This window comes from Amblyomma americanum, chromosome 11 (genome assembly GCF_052857255.1).
Source record: "Amblyomma americanum isolate KBUSLIRL-KWMA chromosome 11, ASM5285725v1, whole genome shotgun sequence".
Lineage (NCBI taxonomy): Eukaryota > Metazoa > Arthropoda > Arachnida > Ixodida > Ixodidae > Amblyomma > Amblyomma americanum.
The window spans coordinates 51,710,565-51,730,276 of NC_135507.1; the positions used below are offsets into that span (position 1 = coordinate 51,710,565).

At 45.5% G+C, this 19,712-nt stretch overlaps 1 protein-coding gene across 3 annotated transcripts in view; it reads right to left on the reverse strand.

Moving 5' to 3' along the window:
• LOC144111292 (piwi-like protein 1) overlaps window positions 1–18,934 on the reverse strand; it is a 59,300-nt gene extending 40,366 nt beyond the window's left edge. The window contains exons 1-5 of one of the 3 annotated variants that reach the window (XR_013310020.1): window positions 18,592–18,933; window positions 18,408–18,515; window positions 16,940–17,044; window positions 3,972–4,157; window positions 2,433–3,555 (exon numbers count right to left, since the gene is read on the reverse strand). The gene's annotated coding sequence lies outside the window, so the exon portion shown is untranslated. Of the gene's footprint in view, window positions 1–2,432; window positions 3,556–3,971; window positions 4,158–16,939; window positions 17,045–18,407; window positions 18,516–18,591 lie in introns of those variants that run through there. The other 2 variants (XR_013310019.1, XM_077644538.1) reach the window with 2 other exon arrangements.
• Window positions 18,935–19,712: the final 778 nt, after the last annotated feature.

Genomic DNA, 19,712 nt, shown 5'->3' on the forward strand with positions numbered 1-19,712 from the left:
TAATCGATCAGTCCGAAAAATATTTTTTGGACACGAAGGGACCCGAAAAATGGTCTGAATAATCGATCAGTTCGAAAAATTTGTGAAGTACAAAAAAATCACTGTATGAGATTAAATCGGCTTTAAGATGTCACTGATTTTACCTTTCGGAAAATTTCTCTTGCTGGCGACGATTTGCGCCTGTACTTGCGCCAAAGTTGTGCTTTCACTGTACACGCTAGACAGCAAGGTCACGACATTTAGTTGAATACTTCCCACGCTTCTTTGACGGACCCGGCGGCTCATCTTGTCCATAAAACCCGAGCGTGCACCACATCGCTCATCAAACACACGCAAAGACAAGGCACTGTTCGTTCAAAGTGGTGGAACCGCCGGAAGCAATCACAAAACGGCGAATGGATGTAACCTTGTGAAGACTGAGCGCCACTCGGTCGACGCGGTCAGAGAAATCCAAGTGACGAAACGGCAAATGGCGAATGTATGAGAACCACCGAGGTTGCTCAGTGGTTAGGGCACTCGGCTACTGATCCGAAGTACACGGGTTCGAACCTGACCGCGGTGGCCGCGTTTCGATGGAGGCGAAACGCAAAGGCGCTTGTGCGCTGTGCGATGTCAGTGCATGTTAGAGATCCCCAGGTGGTCGAAATTATTCCGGAGCCCTCCACTACGGCACCTCTTTCTTCCCTCAGTCCCTCCTTTATCCTGTCCCTTAATGCTCGGTTCAGGTGTCCGCCGAGATGCGAGATAGCTACTGTGCAATTTCCTTCCCCCAACAACCAATTTTCAACATATGGGACAAGCGACAACTGCCCGCCACAACGCCGACGACAAAAGCAAGTTGACGGCGATGACAATTCGACTGCCACCTTGAAATGTCAGAGATCGCAGGGATCTCTGCTGGCAAAAATGAGGAACTGAAAATATGCCAAGCCAATCCAACTGCAGCGTAAATCCACCTCTATCCAAGATGGCACTTCTTGCACCAGCGACAAGCTGATAAAAAGGCCAATTTTGGCCTGCAGGTGACTGAAATTAGTCCGAAAAATCGAACTTTCGGACTTTTCAAGTCCGAAATATCGGTCGCGAATAAGTATGCGCTTAAATGGGGCGACTGACGGTGCCTCATCGAGGTCCGAAATATCCTACAAGTTAGAATTATTGGAGTCCGAATTACCCGTCGGCTACTGTATTTAAGTAAATATTTCCTAGAGGTCTCGTGCTATCAGGAGCTGAATTTTTGATCTGCCAGCAACTGTAGCCTAGCATTGTGTATGAGCACGCGCTATTGCGCACTTTGTAGAAGAATGGCTGCGACGGCGAAGAGCAAATACGTGGAGGATTTTACGTACTTTTTCAACATCCGCTGCACTGGCTCTGCGGTTAAAGCGCTCAGCGACTGAGCCAATGGCCCGGCAGAGGAGACCATGCAGCCATTTTGCTGCTGTGTACTTTGTGCTGGGAACCTAGTCGAAGGAGAACCACCAATCCGTGTAGGGACAGATGTCCTGAATGGCTGGCACCTCAGCGAGCTGTTAATGCATATGTACAGAATTGTGGAAATGCACTGTATGCAAGGTGTTAAAGGTAAGGTAGATTAATAATAATACAAAGAGCTAAGCGAAAGATGTGCCTGCCTCGCGTTTTTTCTAATGAAAACCTTAAATGAAAGGAGGGCATTAAAGCCTGCTGCACAGCTTCACTACAAGGACCACAACAGAAACAAAGTGAGGCACAAGGACAAGACAGAAAGACCACAGACAAAAGCAGAACTAGCTCTTGACATAAGATAGCTTTATTGCTGATTTCTGAAAGGAGCAAGTTTTTCAGCCGCTAATGGAAAGCTTTTCATGTTTTGTGAGTAACAACGCCTCATATAACTTTTTCTTGCAAAGACTTTAACAGAAAATTTCATGTAATAAATGAGTTCAGTGCAGGAAGTATGAGTGAGGAATAGGAAATTGTAATAAACACAATGGTAGAGTTAACAAACTTTTGCATCGGGTTTTGTAGCCCATACAGAAGCTTGACCCGGATTGATTTCAGCATATTTTCCAAGTTCCTTTGACTAAGTCTTGCAGACTGTTGAACCAAGGGCATTCCCATCCGGTTTTAGTTCAGATGTTAGCACTGCAGCATAGCATGTACATTAACAGACTTTGGTAAACCATTCACAAGACATTGCAGATACCAAAACGTCTGGAATGTCTGTGAACACAGTGTGTTCCTTGGCCTTTTAAAGCTAGCAGTTTTATAGTATAATTATTACTCTTGATCATTATGGGCCCAGTGGTTCATAACTGATTGACTTAGTATGAAAAGAATTGTGGTAAAGAGTTCTTACCACTTTCCAAAGAGATCACCTTATCCGTCAACCTCCCTCTCCACACAGAGAACACAGAGAAACATAACTGCACCATGTGGGTCTACACAAACAGAAAATTTTAACATACATAAAACCTTGCTTACAATTTCTCCACACTTGCTGCATGATCACGCCTGTTGGTCTGGTGGTGGAAATGTGTTTCAATTTGGGCATGCAGATAGCAAAAGAAAAGTTCTCATATAACAATTTATAAATCCTTCAAGTGCCCGTAAACATATGTCACATTATGACCTGTAACGTACATCAGTCAACGATACCCCACCATGGCTGGTGTCGCCATTTCGGCAGCTGACTGTAGTGATTGCACAGGCTTTATGTGTTAGCTCTCGATATGAGCAACTCACATGCAGCACAAATGCCTGAAATATAAATCAGTCCTTAAGACCTTGTCACGTTGTAGTGATGGAGGCGAGTACATATATTTGCAAATCTGCGACCACGCGCTGCAGCCGTTGTCAAGCAAGAACAGCTGTGGTATACATTAGCGGAGTGGTCAGAACAAAAACATGGCGCTCCTCAAGGGAAGAGAACAACCTACTTTAACAAAATCTTTAACTTGCACAACACTCTCAAACATTTACCGCTAACAAAATGCTCGAAGCAAAGCCTACAGTTGTCGGTCAAGCAGGTCGCAGGCAGTCTGTAAGCCGATCGCAACGGCGCACTGTTTTTGCCATTCGCTACTTGACAGTACTCGGAACATGTTGCATCCCATTGCAATGAACTTGCTGTAGTTTGAGGAAGCGCACAACAACCTTTTCCCAGCAATGTGAACATTAGTATTAAGGAAAGGGAGGTCGAAACCGCACGACTGCAATTAATGCCTACTCAGATGAAACCACAGGAACGACCCGGAAGTCTAATTTCACGTGACAAAGCTTCGCCATGATGTAATGTCCGTCATAGTTTGAACACCACCTATTCTCTCAGCCATAAAAATGTCTTTTGCTGCCGGCTAATCATCAGCATACCCAGGAGGATCTTAAAAACAAAAGTAGGATGAAGCTGTCTTTAGTATCCATGTAAGCAACTCGCTGCTGCTGTATGCTGCTACTGTGCCAAATTTGTGATGATGACGATATTTTAATGTGCAATAGATTCTTCGGCCAGGCAGCACCGAACACGTCACTGTTCGGCTTGTGCATAAGCCTCTTGTGCATCATCTGCAAAATCTGTAAATTTGTGCGCATATTTACAACCCCTATTTCACAAAATTATATGAGTAGGTCAAAAACTAAAAATTTGCACACGGTGCACACTTTTATGCTCACTGAATTCCAATCAAGCACGGATTTTAAATGTTTTTGGCATCACTGACTTCATGAACACAGCTCTAGATATTTTTTTTTTAATGTGAAAAGTAGCGTGCGCAATTGTAGGTTCCAAACCGCAAAGGAATATCATAAGCTGTTCTTCAAATTTCTTGGAGCGCATTAAAACGAACAGAAAGTGTAAAGGGCCCAGAAATTGAGGACACACTTGACTCATGGTTTTTCATAAGTGCTATAAATAGGTAGAATGACCAGAAAAGGTCAAAGTCAGGCCGCAAGCCTGCTTTGCACGCGGAAGAAAAGACTTGGCAACCTACCTCCCCTTGGCCCTTCTGTCTGCACTCCAGTGCTGGTCCGCTTTAGCCACAGCGTCGTCTGCACTGACTTTGTTGCGAGAGATGACGCACATTGCGTCTGCGCATTACAGCGAGTCTTTCTTTGGGCTCCAGTAACAGGTGCGCTCGAAAATTGGCTAGAGCCAAAGAAGTGCTGTAGCATCGGAGCTGCAAAACAAAGAAACCCTGTTGTAGGATACAATTTGGAAGAAAAAGAGCAGTAGTTGGCAACAACAGTCCATGATCCATAGCACGTAAGTGAAATCAGCAATTCAGTGTCCTTCTCAATATGCCGTGATGCCAGAGGCATCAAAATTCTTGAGCTCATAGTTTTGTCCTGTGATAAGCTTTTTCTTCCCGTAACAAGAAAACCTTCAACGACACACTATTTCTTTGTCAAGGAGGAACTCAGGCTGGCGGTCAGGAATGTGGGGGATTTCACTATAGGCTTACGTTGTATCCGACTACAAACTCCTACAAACTTGTTAAGCTGCGTATCTTAGTTCTCTAGCTCAAGGGTTCTCAATTTTTTTCCAGCTTCGGGGAACTCGCAGCAACTTTTAAAAGGTACCAAGGAACCCCATGTGACTTGGCTTCCATCCCAACATGCATTCAGAAGAAAGTGCGGATACGTGGCCTTCCAAAAAATGCTCCAACTCAATCGATGACGACTGGCTGTAAGCCATTACAGTATAATTAGTCGATACGGGTAAGATGTGGGTTGAAGCATGCATGGGTACAGGTGGAACGCAAAATAATGATCATTAGGAACACTCCCAGGAAACCCAATACTCTTGTGTGGAACCCAGTGGAACCCTTGCTCTAGTTACACGCCGGCTATCATCTTGAGAAAGAAAAGGAGAAAAAAAATTAAATGCACGTATCACCACCACTGGCTGTATTAAACTGTAATGCAGCCAATTTTCACACATGTATCTCTGAGGCTAGGTTACACCATCATTCGCTTACCAACGGTGAGAACTGAGCCCTTTGAGTCTTGACGCTAAAAACTTGGATCAAGTAGAGAGGAAACAATGCTGCATTTTCTTAATCAAACAGTCTCAGCAAACAATGCGATTTATGCTTCCAATAAAAACATCAACATTGCCACAAACTGCCAAACAACCAACTTTTTTCTGGGAACACAAACTGCATCAAGAAATAGTCAGTGTCCCTTTAAGCACAATAAAAGCCATATGTTACGATGCACAGATGAATTCTTTATTTTTTGTTCTCATAAACCTACACAGACCAATTCATAACTTCACTCAACTCTCACAAAGGAGTGCAGAACCCCACCTGCAAAGAGGAATTGTTTTTGTAGGGTGCGTGACACTGGAATGCACGGATGATATGGGTTAAACTAAGGGTGTTAAACTAAAACATCAATTTCTGGGCTGCAGGATCATTGAAGCCTGCGAGCATGCCGCTGCTGTCTTCACACAGTCGACCACTCAGCCAAGTTTAATGCACAAATTCCCCCTGTGCATAGATTGTTCTACCAGATCGTATGCGCATGGCTATAGCGTGGGCAACACTGTACCAAAGGGATCAATGCTGCTAAGTAAATGAAAACGTGAGGGTATTCAGTACCTTCATATAAGCTAGATGATGCATGCCACGCAAACTTGGGGCTGAACTCACAGATTTATGCACTATTTTTCACCCAAGAAGCCAACTCCAACGTCACTCTGAGAAATTTCAAAAGCGCTACATAAACAAGGTCATGAACCAAAACAAAAGAATACTTGAGCAACCTTTGCAAAGGCACCTCAGAGCACTTTAACAATGGCTCTGAAAAGCAGGAGTAAATTTAGAAGGATTTACAGCCTGATTTGATGACATTAGGGTATGTATTTTTCAGGCTATAAGTCGCAATTTTCTTACAAGAGTGTGACTTAAATACAGTGAAAAATGACGTGCCACCGAACGCTGTCTTTTGCCGTTCCCAGTGACTATACTGAATTAAATTGATGTGTAAAAGCAAAATAAAAAAGTTATTAAAGAGCATGTTTTGCTACTGTGATATGCTTCCGCTGGGATCCAATGGCATTTGCACACTGTGGACTCCTCGGGGCCATTTGCACATGCGCAGATAGCCTGCACGCAAACTGCTTTCCGTGGAAGTGGTTCATGGTAGCTTGCTGTGCTATGCTAAAACTGCTTATTCTTAAAATGCTACCCTACAGGCAGAATTACAATCTCGCAATAGCCAGAGCGAATGCAGTGGCGGCACGAATTAAGCCTTTTGCCACCGCATAGCCATATGCTCTACAGTTTTGGTGTCGCATCCCTAAGGCTTCTCACACGTCATGCGCTGTTCTTGCTCAACATGATGCTGCCTGAACGATGAAGAAGCTGCGATGCGAAATTCAAGTTGTGTGCAGCTTAAGCTCTGGAGAACGAGAACCAGGCAGCAGGAATGGTTTTGACGTGAAAGAAAAAATTATCCAGGACCGGCGTAAACCCACAACAGCGTTATGGATGATGGAGCAAACAAAAAAAGCAGGCTGTGGGAAAAAGGCATGCTTGCCAGAGCTCGAGGATGATCTGTGCATGGCAGCTGCCGCAAGTGTGTGGTTTCGTTGCACTCTCCAACGTAATGATCATCAGTAAGTTTTTAGCTCGCTTTTTGAATGAAGAGGTGCATTTTAAAGGAGTAGGGACCACAAATTTTTGGATGCATTATTTTATTTGAGTGATGCACTGGACAATGGTACACCTCAGTCACGACGTGGAATTAACCTATGGCAGCTGAATAATTTGTAATTGAATTTTTTTTCTCGTGTCGTTTTGGTTTCAAAAGCCAAATGACAGCTATGGCATACAAGACGTGCTCTGGTCATGCGAGGGATGCAAATAACTGTGAACTTGCTAATTTTTTGTGATTGCAACTGTTCAGCAGGCTTACGTAAAATTTAATGTGAATTAATTAAACGAAGAAAGCAGCAACCTTACTGCGGTTTCTGTATGCCTCGTGCAACCTGAATGTATCTTGTACGTCACAGTCGGCGTTTAACTGTTTAAACTAAAACAGCATAAGAGAAAAAATTCAATTGTAAATATAAATTATTTACTGCTTGTTGGTGCAATCCACACAACTTTGTATGTTTTCTATTCTGCTGCACATCATTCTAGAGAGAAAATGCAACTAAAATGACGTATCTACTCCTTAAACACCGGTCTGACTTATGTGTGATTTTTTTCAGAAGAACTGTTGTTTGCAAGTGGAGTGCGCCTTATGGACCTCCTTCACCCCGCGACGTCACGAAGATGCGGTGGCGCTGATGTTAGCAGCGACTTTCGCATGGTAGGCAAAACAGGTTCCGCTTGCCCGTGCCTACCGCAGCTGCCGCAGTTACCGGCGGCTGCTTCAAGCCTGTGCACTGCAGAAGCAGCATATACTGACCAGCTGCGTCACTGCTGGATCCGCGTAGTAGCATAAAAAATATTAAATTAGCCTCGATAGATTTCTCGCGCATAAATGCCGCATTCGGAAACTGGCTTACAGGCATTGGGCCACGGTAGTAAAGCGCGAAGTCTGGGAGTCGGTAGGCACTGCCACTCAATGCACTAGATAGCATGCAAGTTACTGCGTTCATTCACCTGAACTTCAGGATAGTAGGCTGATAATTGCTCAAGGAAAAAAAAGACATATGTAGCTGCACACGTACTTATCACATTGAGCAGGAGTGCACGGGGCGCCGCCAGGTTCACTCGCCCCCAAGGAATGCGTTTTTTTGTTAATAGCACACCATGTTTAAATGGCGCGTTTTGTGACATTTAATATTTACTTGAAACTGTTTCTTGATATGACGACGTAATTATTTCATTCGAGTAGAAAGAAGTCTGGTAAGTTGTGTCAATCTTGCGCGGTCGCGTTGGTGTGCTTAGAAAAGCGTACCGTAAGTGTGCTAAACGCCATATGCTTTTTCATTGCATCATGCATGTGTCATGTTTCATGAAGTAATACATGATCGCGAAGCTTGTTTGGAAAGAAGCAGCCGCAGGCGTGCTACTAACAGACAAGTGGCGAGATTGAGAGGGGACGCGGCATGAAAAGTGTTTTCGTTATTCATGCCTGTGATATGTAACTAAACTTGGTGCAAATATGAAATTCCTACGCTAGTTTCAGTCATTCCTTTTATTTATAGCTATACCTGGTGCAGTTCTGGGTAATTATAATTAACACCGTCGTCAAGTCCCCCCAAGTTAGGTCTCAAATAATTGAGTAGATAGTGCGCAGTTTTTTTATGCCAGCATGTGCATAAAGCCCTGTTCTGTATGATGACATGATTAGTTCTTTTTCTATATGATCAGTACTTATGCATGCATAGTTACATGAAAACGTTTCTTACAAAAAATAACTAACACAATACTGCACGTGTAGGGGAAAAAATCGAGAGATTTATTACGCTCCTCAACGTCTCAGGAATAGTTTGCGACAAATGGAATCATTTGATTTTCATGCGAATTACGAAGGTGAGTGATCCAGTCGCAGAAAATGTGAGAGGTCAGAAAACGAACCTTAAAGTTTATTCCCTCGTTTATGGCATCTTCGCTTTCGCTTTGGTCAAGGAAATGCGGCACTGAAATCAAAGAAATTACCTCAATTTTTGACGACCACACTTCTAAAAAGCGTAATTTATAAATTTGTACTCAATATTTTGCTATAATTTTTCGTCACGAAACTAGACTTCAGGGCTAGGAAAGAAAATAATTCTAGAAATCAAAAATTTTCACCAAATCGACCAGCTTAACAAGAGGACAAGTCAGCCTGGCTGGTGCGTGGTCATGCGGCTAAAAACAGCACTAAGCGAGACAGGAGATCAGGGACACGACGCTGTCCCCACTTCTCGCGCAGCGCGACACGTACGTATGTCAGCAGACGATGAGCGCATGTCTGCTCCGACGAAACAACGCCAGCACTTCCCCTCACTACTGTCCCGAAGTAAAATCATTCCGGCTAGTGCAGAGTGTCAAAACTTGTTTTATTCAATGCCTAGCGCATAAATAAACGGCAGGAACACTTTCTACATGTTTACTACTAACCATATATACAATACACAGTGGCAAACTATTTCTCTTTATAGGCCGCACGTGGACAACGCGAGCTCGTGTACTTCGACAAATTACTAAGTTGGAAGCATCTACCATTGCTATGATTTGCAGAAACTGGAAATGCGCCTACAAGCCTTGAAAACCCGCGCACAACACCTATCCGCGACGTCACTCCCCGACCTTTTGCCTACCACGAGCTCGCTAGCGACTGCAGCGCCACCTCGTTTGTTTACAAACATGCAGGAGGTCCATAAACTGAAAATAAGGTAATGCATTCCAAACGAGACAGCGCAAGTGGCGACAGCGGACAACGCACCCACTATGGAGGATGACGATGGCCTGTGGTAAGAGCGTGTATTCTATGTTCATAGACGGTGTTAACTGCTCAACAGGGTTGAGGCACAAAATTCTGAGGCAACAGAACGCTTGTTATGGACCTCCCTTGTATTTAAGGCTACCCACGGCGAAGTACCGGATGCAACAACCACTTAAAGTTCATAGTTCTTCAGCGCAACGGCACGTTTTTAGCCAAGGAAAACCACTTAAAATATTTTGATTCAGCTCGACAGAGTCCTTAACGTTCTTTTTCGCAATTGAGACCCATGGCTACCGCGATAGTTAATGATGTATATGAGCTCACATTATAGCACGCACGACGTCAGCCAGGCACTCTATTGGTGGTCGGTGGGCTCATCGCATGCTTGGCTTTTCTCAGCTAGCAAATCGCTACACCGACCAAGTCTGCCAGCATTTCAGCAGGCAGTGATATGTGCAGCATGTGTACAGGGGCGATGGAAATAAACGCAAACAAAGCGGAGCTTGGGTGTTCCGCTGTTTGCATTTCTTATCACGCTTTCACTTCGGTGGTAGCAAAAGAAAATGCGAGTCGTCCGTGATGCATTGCAGGACGACAAATGTCTTTTCTTACCTCCCAGGTAAAAGCGAATCAAAATAAATTCGAGCAGTGGAGCACATAGGTGCAGCGTTGTTCGCATTTCTTTCCATCGTGACAATACAAGAGCGGACAATGTAGCAGTCTGTGTGTCAACTTTTGGAGCCCAAATTACAGGGGCTGCTGCTTTTCCATGGTTCTGACGTCTTGGCACAGCCTAGCACTCAGAAACTGAAACCGCTCAATATAAATATAATGAAATAATTATTTACCATGCATATATGAATTCCGGAGTGCCTATCATTCGTTATGGAGCAGTACACAAACCAACCTTTTAAACTAGTAAAGCCAAATCATAATACTTGCATTACATTTCTCACTGTGCAACAGTGCCTGTGTTTTGTTAGAATCAAGAAAGTGTGGGATCAATGTGTTACGAAGAGCACTGCTTTATTTCTCCCAAAGCAGGTTCACATCATGGAAAGCGCCTTGTTATTGCACAGTAACAAAACAGCACAGCACAACACATCACCAACTGTATTTGCATTCTACTCCTACCTACTCATAAAATGCATGCCCATACTCTCCCTACCTTTGAAACACTTCACAAGAAAGGTATATTCTTGCAAAGCTCTACTCCATTTCATGAGCCGCCATTTCATGCTCATCAGTTTTGTCTTAGATATTCAATTGCCCGACGATCAGCCTGCATGCTGAAGTGCCTTCCGTACAGGCAAATGTGAAACTGTTTTGCGGCCCAAGCCAGTGCAAGGCGCTCCTTCTCCACTGCTAAATAGTTCCGTTCACTGTCAGTCAATCGCCTACTGGCATGAAATGCTGGATGTAGAATTTGCTCCTTTTGCTACAACACTGCTCCTAACGCTATGACAAAAGCGTCAGTGCATAAAATCAACTCTTTGTCCATGTTCAATGCTAGTGGGACAAGTGTGTCTGCCATCAGTCACTTGGGTCACTTGGGAGTGACTGATGGCCGAGTAGCCCAATTTAATTTATATTGACAGCCTCCATTTTATGCATCAGCTAGGCCAGCATAACAAGATACAATTTTGCTGCAATATCCCGTTAATCCAGGTTAGTACTGCACTTCTTTCTTTGTTGCGAGTGTTCAAGCTTGTAGCATTTTGTGCAGGATGTTGTCGGCAAGCTTGCCGTCCTATTCCTAGCTTGCCGTCCAGGAAGTTGGCTTTGACATTTACCTGACATTTCATTGGCTTTGCAGTTAGTGCAGCTTGTTCAATCCTGCCAAAACATCAGCTAACATTGGCTCTTGGACCTCTCAGTTGTTTCCCTACTTACTCGAAAGCGAGATTGCAGGCTAGGATGATACGCTAGGATGGTGCTGCTCTGTGCCCTCGGTGAATGCAACACTCTAGCTACTACTTTGCGGGCCCTTAAAGGGTGTTGCTTTATAATTTTGTCTTCGCTTGGGCAATAGTCTCTACTGAAGGTGAAAATAACCACTCCATCCACTTCTGTCCCTTCCCCCTGTGGTGAGGATACATTTCCATTATCTGCCCTTTCTTTTCTGCTGAGTAGTTTCTTCCAAGTTTCCGCACTGAGGAGTGCATGCTTCATCTCAAATTCACAGGCCCTCCATGCCTTAATGGGATCACGTTTCTCACACCCTGTATACTTCCTTATACACTACACCAACAGAACTTTCCCAAGCAGTGTGGTGTGAAGATGAAGCTCCTAGATTCTGGCAACTGCCCGATTGTATTGCTGATACGGATGACTGGCGATACTGAACCTGTAAAACTCTGAACAGACTTGCCTCCAATGCCGTGTCTTGAGGCCGAGATGCAAGGGTCAGCAATTTGTCCATTGACAAGCATTCTTGCTTCCCTCCCCACCTGTGTTTTGTGTGTATTGGGCTCTGCATCTTTGGATGAGGCAATGGGGTTCTTTCTGTGGGTGGAACAACCCATGCAGTCCGGTCCTATGTCCTATCTCTGTTGTACACATGACAGGGCAGGGCTTCTTCGTCTATCCTCCACCACTGTGGCTAGCCGGAAAGCCAGCTGCACTGTGCCCAACATTATCAGAAAAGAAAAACATACGAGCTCAGTTCCTGTGCTATGTGATGTCAGTGTATGTTAAAAATTCCCACGTGGTTGAAATTATTCCAGGGCCTTCCATTATGGCACCTCTAAAATTTTACTTTCTTCTATCACTCCCACCTTCCTCCCTTCCCTCATGGCGCGGTTAAGGCGTCCACCAAGAACCGAGGCAGTTTTCGAGGCCTTCAGTTTTCTGAAAACCAATCTCCCGGTCCCTTCTTTCCTTCCTCTTCCATTTTACTCAGCTTCCTCAGCCCTTGTGCTTCCAAAAACTGATCAGCACACTCACAATTAACTGCCCTTCTTTGAAGAACACTGCCAGATTTGGGTAGCAGCATGCCAAAAGCTGCTATGCGCCCACCCTATCACGGATTCCTTGAAAAGAATTTTCTGTGTCTGACATCTTTAGCCACCTGTCCAAAAACAATTAGCCGGATTACAAGAAATCTTTTGAGCAGTTTCAGAGTCCTAGGGCTTGCAGCAGTCCTGAAATCTTGCGAAAACCCTCTGCCGTCAGCCTAAACCCTGCCGTGAGTTCTTTTGTTCGTTCCATCAGCGAATGGAATAGGCTTTCAGGTCAGCAAGTGTGCAGAGTAAATGATTTTTTTTTTTCAACTATGTAACACCCTTGCTGTAGCTCTCTCGAGCTAAGTGGGGTAATCATTGAATAAAGAATAAACCTCTTCAGGAGTTTCCTTTACTTTGTCGCAGTCCATGGACTCAGCTGCAGGCATCTTGCCAAAATCTTTCAGTGATTTACCCGGCGAACACATGCTTAAAAGGTACCTGGACACCCTCTGATTGAATATTTCCAATACTTCGGCTGTTGTCAGGTGTCGTCTCTGGCATGTACAAGTTTATTTGTGAAGAATCGTTAACCCCAGAGGTACAGCCATCTGAATCCCAATTTTGCCACAGTTTGCTCCCCTGTTGAGCCCTTGCACAATTCATATCCCTTCCCTATCTCCTTTACTTTTATGAGAAAGCACAGAGTACGTCAGATGCCTATGTCATAGCTCAGCTTTGCCAGGTTATTTTTCATTTTTCTTGCTTTAGCGTGCCAGCATTTAAAATGGTGCTTTCGCAAACTTAACACTGTGACCCTGTCACCACAAGGCAATGCCTCATGGTGCATGGCAGCATGCGTGAAAATCTGTTATTTGTGTTGCAGGTGGAAACGCATGAGCAGCTTGGGCCGAGTAGTGTGCCTACATGAGCGGTAAACTAGGAAGAAATGTTAACTTGTTCAGATATTGTGGATTCAATAAACCTTGATTTGATTTAATGGACAAGGGCAAGAAACTAAAATAAACACTTTTATTTGCCCCAAAACACAAAACACAACGAAAAAAAGCGTGAGCAACTAACAAACAACAAAGCATACATCATTCGCCAGTGATCCAGAATGATGGTCAGTCTGTTGCACCGCCACAATGAAGCAAGCCCCCCGAGCCAGCATAGTGGACAGGGGGAGTCGCAGAAAGACAGAGCAGAAAGCTTTGATATGAATTCTAACCACAACCACAATGGCCCAATCTATGCCTTGGGCTTGTTTATTTAAAATGTCCATACCACGTCAGGGCATTTACGGCTGTGGCTAATTCATTCTGGTTCCATCCTTATCCAGGCACTATATTTCCCAAGCGATGCAAGTACGCATCCGGGCCATCCGTTAATCACATAAGGGCACCACAACCTCTCTGGGACAAATCTTTGCGGCTGAGTGATCTCGCTCCTGCTGCACAGCCCCGCTAGTCACCTACTGTAATTTCATTCCCTTTGGACACCCACAGCCTGACTTCAAATAGCCTCCCCGCATGCTCAACTGTCCAGACATTGTGTTCTGTCTTGATGTGTGGCCTTCTCAGTCTAATGCTTTTTCACCTCGTGCGATTCTTCACACGATACTGCTCTTTTTATCTCTCTACAGGCGGTATGGTCAGACACTTTTATTTTTGTTTATTTTTACAACTTTCCCTAACGCACACCTCTACATTATCTATACTCCATTTCGTACATAGCACGCAATGCAGAGGAAGATGTGGAAGTGGTGCATGCGCAAAACCCATGTCACTCTGCCACGTATCATTCGTTCCTCTGAAAGCCTGGGTGAGTATCCCAAAGCGATTTAGGCTATGAGGGACGCCGTTTTTGGTCTAAGACCCTTTTCCCAAGCATCTCACCACAGAAGAGCCGAACAACAGGCTGGGGGAAATCTTATACCCATTAAAAACCGGTGGGTACCCGGCGGCACTGGGGATCGAACCCAGCACCTCTCGAATGCGAGGCGGATGCTCTACCACAAGGCCACTGCTTCAGTAGTAAAGGGCTTAGGAAATTTTAACCACCTGGGGTTCTTCAACATGCAGACATCGCACAATACACGGGCCACTAGAATTTCGCATCCATCACAATTTGACTGCTGCGGCCGGGATCAAACCTGTGTCTTTCGGGTCAGCAGCCGAGCACCATAACCACTGAGCCACCGCAACGGCCTTGGCGTGTGTATGGACGACAACAAAGCTGTATAAAATGAAGAGCTAGCATTGGAAACCATGGTCGAAGCTGCAAGGTGCTCAGAATTCGGGACCTCTGGCTAAAATCTTGGACCTCTGGCTAAAATCTTCCCTGAGTGTGCCCTATTTCTTAGACACGGGTGGAGTCGAGAGTGATCCTCCCTACCAGCGACATATTGTACCACCACATATCATTCTTACTTCTCGAAGTCTCGATGTGTACCCATCCGAAAATGTGGCAAGAGATTGCCAGTCACAATGTTCAATATCTGTCGAAACAAAATATGCCTGCGTTCACTCTGGTTGCGTCGAGAACTACTTTTCGGGAGTGGATTTAGCTAGTGCGAATAGGTGCGCTAGCTTCGCCAGTGTTGACTGCTATGTATGAAACTGAGTGTAATTTTAGTGCCATTTCCAACACTTCCAGAACAAACGCGGAAACTACGAAGCAGCAGTGTGCACGGCGGCGTGCATGAACAATTGAGGCTATAAACTGAACACTGCAGAGAAAACATTAGAGGGAAAACATTTCAAGCAATCTAGTAGCAATTAAACTTTCAGTTTAGACACATGTTAATTTTCCCATATCAAATCTACCAATCTATTCAAATAAAGACTAAATCACGTGTCACGTCATTCACGCCTTATAACTGGCCTAAGTGACGTGGTTGAAATTAATCTGGGGACCTCCACTACACCGTCCCAAGGAGCCCACGCGTCGCTTTGTGGCATTAGACACCGCATACCCTACCACTGTTTTGCCTAGACTCTTCCTGACCCATGACATGTACATGTTGCGAATGCTAGCTGCAATGGAATGCCAGCACCTGGCCGTTTGATGCCCATTTGTGTTCCCCAGCAGCTACCTCTTGTGAGCTGCGCATTTCTTTTTCCTGCAAAGCTTTTGATTGAGTGGTTTTCTGAAGTGAGTGAGATAGCAACAAACCTGGGGCAACTGGTCAAAAATGCCTACCACGGTTAGGGGCAGCAGCTTGTCCCACATATGAAATTCTTTGACATGTATCATACGTCTGATATGCACTCATGCACTGCCGGCTTGGCGAGTGTTGGTAACATCTATGGGTGGCATTTGTGGTTCTACATTTTGCATGGGAGCCATATAAGCAGTCACTCCAGGTGGAAAACACTTAAATTGAACCCTTTGTCAACCATCAGCGCATACTCTGGTACAACTACGTAAAGCAGGTAAGAAGTTTCGACAATATGCTCCTCAGACATGCAGCCTCCCCAAAGCAACGCCACAGAACATCGTGAAACCATCTGGTGTTGCCCCAATAAAAGCTTAAAACGTATTTCAGTTCTTGCAGAGAGAAAAAGTTAATCTCTGCGTAGACACCGAAGGCTTTTCAATGCGCACTGCAGATGTGCCAAGCATAGCCCTGGCGTTCTAAAAAGCGTGGAAGGATCTAGGTGGGTAGGGAGCGATGGCGCTTGATTTAGAAAATGTTAGTGCCTTGAGTTGCATGCAAAGGAAGTCCATCCATGTGGGAAATACCTTGCTAGAGTGGCCCTCAGAAATATCAGTTTCTGGAAATTTCTTTGCCAGGCATTGCAATTTTAATTGTGACAAGCATCATGAACAGCCCACCACGCAAAATGAACCTATTTTGATTTGTTCTGGTACTCCCGGGGTATCAATAACCGATCTGCTTGGCACAAGGCTGAAGGAACTCCAAAAGTGCTCTGAAGACGCTGTAACAAGGAGGTCCTGTGTAATACAGAGCACGCTGCCATGACACGGTGATACAGCCTGCATTCAGCAGCTGAGATTTCACGCATTGAAGTTGCTCTCTCGGTTCCCGATTTTGCCCCTCAAGTTGCAGTATGTTAGGCTTTGCAGCAGAGCAAACAACGGGATCCTGGCTCATGTCACGTAACGCTGAAACTGAAGAAACAAAATGCGCCAAAAAGCTAGCTGTACAAGATAACTTCACAAGAGGGTTAAAACCAGTGGAAAAAAAAGGAAAGAGAATTAGGAAAAAGTCAACACAGTTTCATCATGCAAGAACTTTCCTGTGATAACACAGTGGCTACCAGAACTTCTAATCAAAAATGGGTTCGAAAATTTTCATTCGGTCATTTCAATCTGTAGTTGCGACAGCCTGTGAAGCCACACACTATTCAGCCGTGGTATGCATTTCAAATAAACAGCACAGTTGCTAGCAGCGCCACTCAACCTGCACCTTTCTTTACGCTCTTGTCAAACACACTGTTCTTTCCATTGTGAGTTGCCAGCTGGCTCGATGCTGTACCCTCCTAAGTGTAGTCATTTGTGGTGTCAATAAAATCATGCACAATGGTGAATTTGATGCCAGCACCACAAGTGCCTGAAGGCACGGTGCATCCCGGTAACTGTGCTTTTGAGCATGTGAGGCTCACTTTGTGAGAGGTCACTCTCCTCTGCATGCGAAGTGGCAGAAACAGCAGCAGCTGGGGACGTACCGGAAATCGCCAGGCACCAGTTTGCAGCTTGTCCTGGCTCGGCTATGCATCGAGAAGACAAAAAGCATTCAGGAAACTAAGGACTCCATGCCCCTTGCCTCTTTATTAAAACATCACATGCAAGCTTCAGTATGAAGCTACAAGCAGCTACGAGCCCTCTCGAGGATGCCACATGACCCCACTCATCCCAATGCAAGTTGAAGTATGCATCACAGCGCTTGAGGATAGCCACAGTGGTGCAGTAAAATTATTGCCAGCATTACTAAAGCATGATTACATAATCGTGCTTAATATTAGTCAAGCAGAGTTGGCTCAACTTCCGAGACTTGTGTTACCTCTTCATGCAAGGCGACTGAAATATCCGGGGATCTGGCACAAAGCTGCTGGCAAGTCTCGGATTATCCTGGCACTGCCATGCATCATGTGAACAGGGCCATAAGAGAAGTCACTATGCTATTCTATTGCTAAAATTGCATGTTAGCAAGATCACATGGAATGTGCGTATTTAAAAATAAGCATTACCAAATCCTTTCACAGTTCCAAGTTCTCCAAATTTGTTGCTGCTTTTGTCAGTCTGTGCAGGTAATGCAAGCTTCCTAATTCATGTACTGACATAGAGTCAGCACTGTTAATACATTCTGGCCATACACTGGTGCTACTGTACTCCACAACAACGTTCCGTGCCTATGCAATGGTCCATACCAATTCGTACCATCGCCTCTTATTTGCGCAGTGCCCGCTCACTCAGAACACTCCTAGTGCACCACTGAGTACGGGCCTCGGAATGTCACTTGCAACAAGCAATGTGTGTTCTGTGGCCGATGCTGATAATCTTGACTACCTGCACTGCTCTAACCATAATGGCACACCGGTGAATGCGACCCTCACGCATATAACCAGATGCGTTAATCCAAGCGGAGCCATTCCTTAACATGGAAAGTAAAAAAAATTAACTTAAATATGTCAACTTAGATACCGGCAAGCGCAGACAAGCGATCAACAAATAAACAGCTTGCAGGGAGATCCCATTTACCTTCACAGTTTATCAATATGGATTCTTGTGCTGTGTATGCCACACAACACTACATGCAAGGTGCTTGAAGTGAACAAAGTAGCTTCACAACAACAAAAAAATTCATGCTGGTGGTTTCGCATTGCTAAGCACATGAACATCAAATATTGCACGAAAGCACTGAGGCATCCACTGACTCATGGAGCCAATTATGCGCCTTTTCTTTCCTCAAGATCAACCCAGACAAAACCTACTGCTGGTTTTGAAAAAAAAGGAATGGTGCATAACTGCTTCAATTTGACCCAGTGAGCCAGTTAAATTTGCTCTTTGGAAGACACACACACAAGCACACGCGCGCGCTCACACACCGATGAGCACCAAAACCATGCTTACCCAATACCTGCACTCGCGTAGCAACTCCTCCGGCGCCGGCGTCACGACGTCGCGAGAAAAAGACGCTTGGAATAAAATCGTGGTCGTTCTCGTCATCCGATGGCTGCCCTAAAACCGGGAAACAAGAATATCACTGGTTACGCCAAACAAACCCCGCGCACCGGTAGGTAATTCTGGCGCTTACCTGAGACGAAATGGGCGCCGCATAACCGCGCGTGCTTGTGGGGCTCCCAAACGCTTCCCTCCGGCATCGCACGTCGCACAGCTTGAATCCAAGCTTCGCGCCTCACGGCATTGCGGCTTGCCGCGGGGAATCGGAAAAGCCGAACTCTCTCTGGCGATCCGGGAATGTAATACCTGCCGCAACCGGACGCCGCACACTGAGCTGGCATTCGCTCGCTCGTCCAACCAACGCACGCCCGACCGCTTAACAAGGACAAAATGGCGCTGGTTTGTTTTCAACCATGTTTTCAACCAAGAAGCAAGCAGCAGAAGGCGCATGCGCCTTTCCTTCCTTCCTCCATAGCAATGCGGCCTTGTGGAAAGAAAGGCTGATGATGATCATGTAGTAAAAGAAAACACGGCTGTGGCTCGAAACAACCGCACCAGTGCCCGATATCGACGCGGAGATGTTGGCAGCGTCCGAAACAGAGTGCGAAAGTGTTTTTCGTACGGTTGCCATTCTGAACGTTGTTGAGCTCGTTAATTCCTCGCGGCGAAAAATGAACGGACATAAACAATTTTCCACTAGTCGAATCCCTACCTGTCCCAATGACGTAAACAACATTTCCAGCGGCAACACCAACAGGCTGAGGGTCACAGGTGGTCACAGGCAGGTATTCGTTTCGGGGCCATTCCGTTGGCGCCGCGTTCGGGTCGAAATCGTGTCCCACGTGGGCGTGTTCGGCAGGGAACACACTGGGCACCGCCCCTCTCCTCAGCCTGCGCCTCTTGGCTGCTTCCACGAAGTCTGTGGGAAGGAAATGCTTGCTGCACACGGAGGCGCAACTCGGCGCGTAATTGGGCTGCCATTCTTTGCGTCCGATCACACTCAACCATTTCAACCGCACTACTTCTTCGCTAGGAATCTCGTGAAACGAGACGCCGACGTCGCTGTTTTCGGAGCTTGTCTTGCACCGTGGCACGCAGCAGTAACGCATCGTGAGAAACGCTACGTTGTTGATCATTCAGAGGCTGAGGGCTGCTCGGAGACTGCGCGCGTGGCCGTCCCCTGGCGTCTCACAACTTCAACACATGCCCAGAAGACTTGGAAGAGACGAAAGCAGCTAGCTTCTGTCATTCTCA